The sequence below is a fragment of the Hyla sarda genome, chromosome 12 (genome assembly GCF_029499605.1).
Source record: "Hyla sarda isolate aHylSar1 chromosome 12, aHylSar1.hap1, whole genome shotgun sequence".
NCBI classification, from domain to species: Eukaryota; Metazoa; Chordata; class Amphibia; order Anura; family Hylidae; genus Hyla; species Hyla sarda.
Window position 1 is genome coordinate 37,067,859 of NC_079200.1, and position 6,210 is coordinate 37,074,068.

Below are 6,210 nucleotides of genomic sequence, written 5' to 3' on the forward strand. Positions count from 1 at the left end.
CAGAGACCAAGGCATAGAGGGGTCAACAATAACTCCAGGAATAGCGGTAGGTTAAAGGGCTTCCTACCAGTATGATCAACCATTCCTTGATTGTGGACCCTAATTTTCTTCAAAACCTCCAGAAAGTCCTAATATCAAACATTTTAGGGGGGGATACTTTACTTCCGGTGGGCGGTTTGACGTAAAGTGACAGGTGCTTCACCCCCTTTGCGAACAGCCTGACTAGGCCTCACCCCTTTGTGACATCATGTCACGCCCCCTTCCCTGCAAAGCTTTACCCCCCCCTTTCTCCCACAGGCACTGACGTGAATGGGAATGTTTATAGTGTGGGGCCTTTGTGTAGCATGAACATGTCCAGCAGCAGACTTAAATGCTTCTACGGCAGCTGTTCTCGCTTCTATCAATATTCACACAGGAATCGTAGTACTACAATCTGTTGCGGTATTAATTTCACATTATATAGAAACATTTGCTCAGTATCTTATATAAGTTTATAGAAAGTGTGAATATAATATATATATATATGTGTAAATATATATATATATATATAAATGTGTAAATATATATATATATATGTGTAAATATATGTAAAAGCAAAATGTCCAGCGCGAATATGAAGGAACTGGATGTTTATTCCAATAGCCAAAAAGACAAGGAGAACATGACAAGGTACCCTTGTCATGTTCTCCTTGTCTTTTTGGCTATTGGAATAAACATCCAGTTCCTTCATATTCGCGCTGGACATTTTGCTTTTACTTGTCAGTTCCAGTCGGTGTTGCCCACGCCGGTCCTGGCGCGACGGGCTGAGGGAGTGAGCTGGACTATACACTTCTTTGTCTGTATGTATGTATATATGTGTGTGTGTATATATGTATATATGTATATGTGTGTGTATATATGTGTATATATGTATGTGTGTGTGTATATATATGTGTGTGTGTATATATGTGTGTGTGTGTATATATGTGTGTGTGTGTATATATGTGTATATATAGTTATAGTTATAGTTATAGTTATAGTTATAGTTATAGTTATAGTTATAGTTATAGTTATAGTTATAGTTATAGTTATAGTTATAGTTATAGTTATAGTTATATAGTGGTATATTCACACACGTAGATATAATCTGATAATCCACCATCCCAGCTGAATAGTTAATAAAATGTGTGGCTATATCAATGAATAGATGTCTATGTAATGGATCTTGAATTATTTTAGTGTGGGATCTAAAACATATCATTTATAGCATTGTACATTGCATAATATTGATACCGCCTTCTATTAGAGTGTACCATGACCCATAAAATTAATACCACTGCCTAATGTGACACAGCAGCTATATTACCATGCCCTGATATTATGACCCATCAACCATATAAAATTTTCAACCTTACAAACTGTTACTATGTCTTTTATATAGTTTTTGATACATATATCAAACACATTTCATAGAATAAGATGTTTTCTTTTGAACACTTGTAAAGTTAAATACAGTTTACAGGAATAAGGTAATGCTGCCTCTTAATATTGTGTACCAGCACCCATAACATGAATACCACCGCCTAATGTTTCAGCAACCATATTACCGCCTTCTAATATAGCATTCCATGATATTACCACTGCTTAATATTGTGTCTCTAGGTTGAAGTCTGTTTATTTTTTTTTATTTTTGCCTTACAAACTGTTACAATGTTTCCCTTTGGAGCATTCTAGGATTTCTTTTCCTTCTTTGTAATACATGATATTCTCAGTTTACAACTTAGAGTTACAATTATTTTACACCGCTCTATTAGCACTTTAGGTACTGTATACATGACAAGATGCAGCAAATATTATCCCCAATAATATATATTGCAACCAGGTATTGTTCCAAATGTAAGGAAAAAATATATACAACCATACAAATTCTAACATAAACTAAAAGAAAATACTATATTGATGAGGTTATATAATTATAATAAATCCATTGATCAGTGACAGTAATAACAGGACTTGTATGAACACATAGTAAATAGAGTAGGTATATTTTTTTTTAAGGTTTCTGAGTCAAAGCATTTACATGAGCATGTCCATTTCATTTAATATAAAGCTTAATTTTATACAATAAAACGGTTGCTAGAGAACGCAAGTATCAAAATAAATCTGAGGCAAGGATTTCATCTAAGTATAAAGTCCAGCTCACCTCCCGTATCGTGCTATACACGGACCGGTGCCCGGCCAGGCGCCCCAGATACTGGAAAATGAAGAAGTCCAGCACTGCAGTGAAGGCAGCTTTGAGTGAGAAGCACACAGTAAAAACACTAGTCAGACATGTTTCAAGCGCGAATGCTCTTCCTCGGTGACAGGGATCTCAAGGATCTCATCTCTAAGAATTATACAAGCTCACATTCTATAATGAAGTCACCACCAATGTAATTGCCTGGAAGTGCTGAAAATCATGGTATATTCTTAGGCTCCCAGTAACATGTAATGTTCTTCTGAACTGTAAAGTTACAAATCTTCTGTAGTCTTCTATAGACAGCTACTTACAGGTGGCCGTGACGTGGCTAGCGGACTTGCACTTCATGGTCATAAAGTACACTACCGACCTGTTTAATAAATGTTGATGAGGAGCATTAGAGCATTGTGCATGTTGTGGATGTGTGACCACGTCTGGACTGCCATAATTTTATGCCGCACTTTGGTGTTGGTTTTCTGCTGTTGAAGTATGCTTATATGCGCTCTTAGTATTTGTTTTGTGTTGCTGGATAGTTATATTGTGTGATTTTGTTTTGTCATTTATCTTGTGCTGCACTGTAATATTTGGTGCTGCTGGTGTTGTACTTTGTGCTGTATTATTGTGTTTATTTACCACTTATGGGGAGATTTTGTACTGCACTGTGGTATTTGGGGTGGGGGATTTTATGTAGGTTACATGGTGCTATTTAGTTGGCATTGAGTATAACGGGTGGCGCTATAGCGTTTTAGTGTTGTGTGATATTTGTTCATGTTATGGCGAAACAGAAGTCCCGCTAAATAGTACATTACAGTATTTTGGTACAATATTTCATCATTTAGGTAATACTTAGTTTTTCACAGGGTCCAAAATTCTGCACTCCCTTGAGTGTTCTTAACCAGTTGGGGACGTACCTGTACGCCCTCCACACACTCCCTTTGTAAGGAAAAAATATATACAACCATACAAATTCTAACATAAACTAAAAGAAAATACTATATTGATGAGGTTATATAATTATAATAAATCCATTGATCAGTGACAGTAATAACAGGACTTGTATGAACACATAGTAAATAGAGTAGGTATATTTTTTTTTAAGGTTTCTGAGTCAAAGCATTTACATGAGCATGTCCATTTCATTTAATATAAAGCTTAATTTTATACAATAAAACGGTTGCTAGAGAACGCAAGTATCAAAATAAATCTGAGGCAAGGATTTCATCTAAGTATAAAGTCCAGCTCACCTCCCGTATCGTGCTATACACGGACCGGTGCCCGGCCAGGCGCCCCAGATACTGGAAAATGAAGAAGTCCAGCACTGCAGTGAAGGCAGCTTTGAGTGAGAAGCACACAGTAAAAACACTAGTCAGACATGTTTCAAGCGCGAATGCTCTTCCTCGGTGACAGGGATCTCAAGGATCTCATCTCTAAGAATTATACAAGCTCACATTCTATAATGAAGTCACCACCAATGTAATTGCCTGGAAGTGCTGAAAATCATGGTATATTCTTAGGCTCCCAGTAACATGTAATGTTCTTCTGAACTGTAAAGTTACAAATCTTCTGTAGTCTTCTATAGACAGCTACTTACAGGTGGCCGTGACGTGGCTAGCGGACTTGCACTTCATGGTCATAAAGTACACTACCGACCTGTTTAATAAATGTTGATGAGGAGCATTAGAGCATTGTGCATGTTGTGGATGTGTGACCACGTCTGGACTGCCATAATTTTATGCCGCACTTTGGTGTTGGTTTTCTGCTGTTGAAGTATGCTTATATGCGCTCTTAGTATTTGTTTTGTGTTGCTGGATAGTTATATTGTGTGATTTTGTTTTGTCATTTATCTTGTGCTGCACTGTAATATTTGGTGCTGCTGGTGTTGTACTTTGTGCTGTATTATTGTGTTTATTTACCACTTATGGGGAGATTTTGTACTGCACTGTGGTATTTGGGGTGGGGGATTTTATGTAGGTTACATGGTGCTATTTAGTTGGCATTGAGTATAACGGGTGGCGCTATAGCGTTTTAGTGTTGTGTGATATTTGTTCATGTTATGGCGAAACAGAAGTCCCGCTAAATAGTACATTACAGTATTTTGGTACAATATTTCATCATTTAGGTAATACTTAGTTTTTCACAGGGTCCAAAATTCTGCACTCCCTTGAGTGTTCTTAACCAGTTGGGGACGTACCTGTACGCCCTCCACACACTCCCTTTCTATAATGCGGGGCCACGCCGTGGCCCCCGCGTCATAGTGGGTCGGGCCTGGCCTCTACCGGCCAGGACCCGTGGCTAATAGTGCGTGGCACTGATCACGGTGCTGCACGCTATTAACCCTTTACAATAGGCACAGTGCCCAGTTGCCCTGGATACTTGGTTAGCACAATATTTTCTTGAATCTTTATGTATATATAGTACCTGAAACACACTGGAGTGGGTGCATAATAAATGTAACTATAAATTGTGCACTTTGGACGTACCCGAAGGTAAATACTTTCAAACAGCGCAAATTTGAAATGTGTTGCAGGACTTTGTCGCTGTGGTTAAATCCATGCACGGATTGTATAAACTATTCATCTGTATTGATGGATTATCAGATTATATCTACATGTGTGAATATACCAGAAGGCCTCAAAGATCTTATGGAATATTATGGGTATTTTTGAATTTTATTCCTTTTTGTTCTCGTATTTTCCTAACAGCTAGTTAGGGACAAACTTCAAATGGCACCTATGAATATTCTAATTCTATGAATTATTTAGCCAAAATTTTGCCAAAATAAGAGTGGTATTAGCCTGACTGTAATTTACAAATAAAGCAAACAAAACAGAAAAATGCTCAAAATAATAGAATCATTTGTACATCCACCACAAATGTGTCATTTAACAGCTGCAGTTTAAAACTCCAATAGTAGAGTTTAATTTATAAAATAAGCACAAACACTAGCAATGTAGCTCACTTGGTCTACTACTAAAACATACGCTCTCAGGCCTTGTATGTTTGAATTGACCTCGCCTGACACAGTCTACATTGAAGATGTGTAACCTTACAGTTCAGCAGAACCGTACATGTTACCAGGAGCCTAATATACCATGATTTTCATCACTTCCAGGCAGTTACCTTGTTAGTGCCTTCATTATAGAATGTGAGTTTGTATAATACTTAGAGATGAGATCCTTGCCTCAGATTTATTTTGTCTGTTACTTGTGTTCTCCAGCAACCCTTTTATTGTATAAAATTAAGATTTACCGTATTTTTCGCCCTATAGGACGCACCGGCGTATAAGACGCACCCAATTTATAAGTGCAAAATCAAAAAAAATAAAGATGTTTAACCCAATAGTGGTCTTCAACCTGCGGACCTCCAGATGTTGCAAAACTACAACTCCCAGCATGCCCGGACAGCCGTTGGCTGTCCGGGCATGCTGTGAGTTGTAGTTTAGCAACATCTGGAGGTCCGCAGGTTGAAGACCACTGCATAGGAGGTAATACTCACGTGTCCCCGCCGCTCCGGACCCGTCACCGCTGCCCTGGATGTCGCTCCATCGCTGTCGCCGTGTCCCCGTCGCTCCGGAACGTCTCTGCTGCAGGCCGGGTATCCTCGCTCTCCGTCGCCGCCATCACGTCGTTACGCATGTACGTGACGACGAGGAAGGAGAGCGCCGGCCATACTGGGGATCCCTGAACGGTGAAGACACGGAGGAGGCAGGTAAGGTCCCTCCCGGTGTCCTGTAAGCACTAACCCGGCTATTCAGTCGGGCTGTTCGGGACCGCCGCGGTGAAATCGCAGCGGTCCCGAACAGCCCGACTGAACAGCCGGGTTAGTGTCACTTTCCCTTCAGACACGGCGGTCAGCTTTGATCGCCGTGTCTGAAGGGTTAATACAGGACATCACCGCGATCGGTGATGTCCTGTATTAGCCGCGGGTCCCGGCCGTTGAAGACCGCAGGGACCGCCGCGATAGGGGTGTATTCGCCGTATAAGACGCACCAA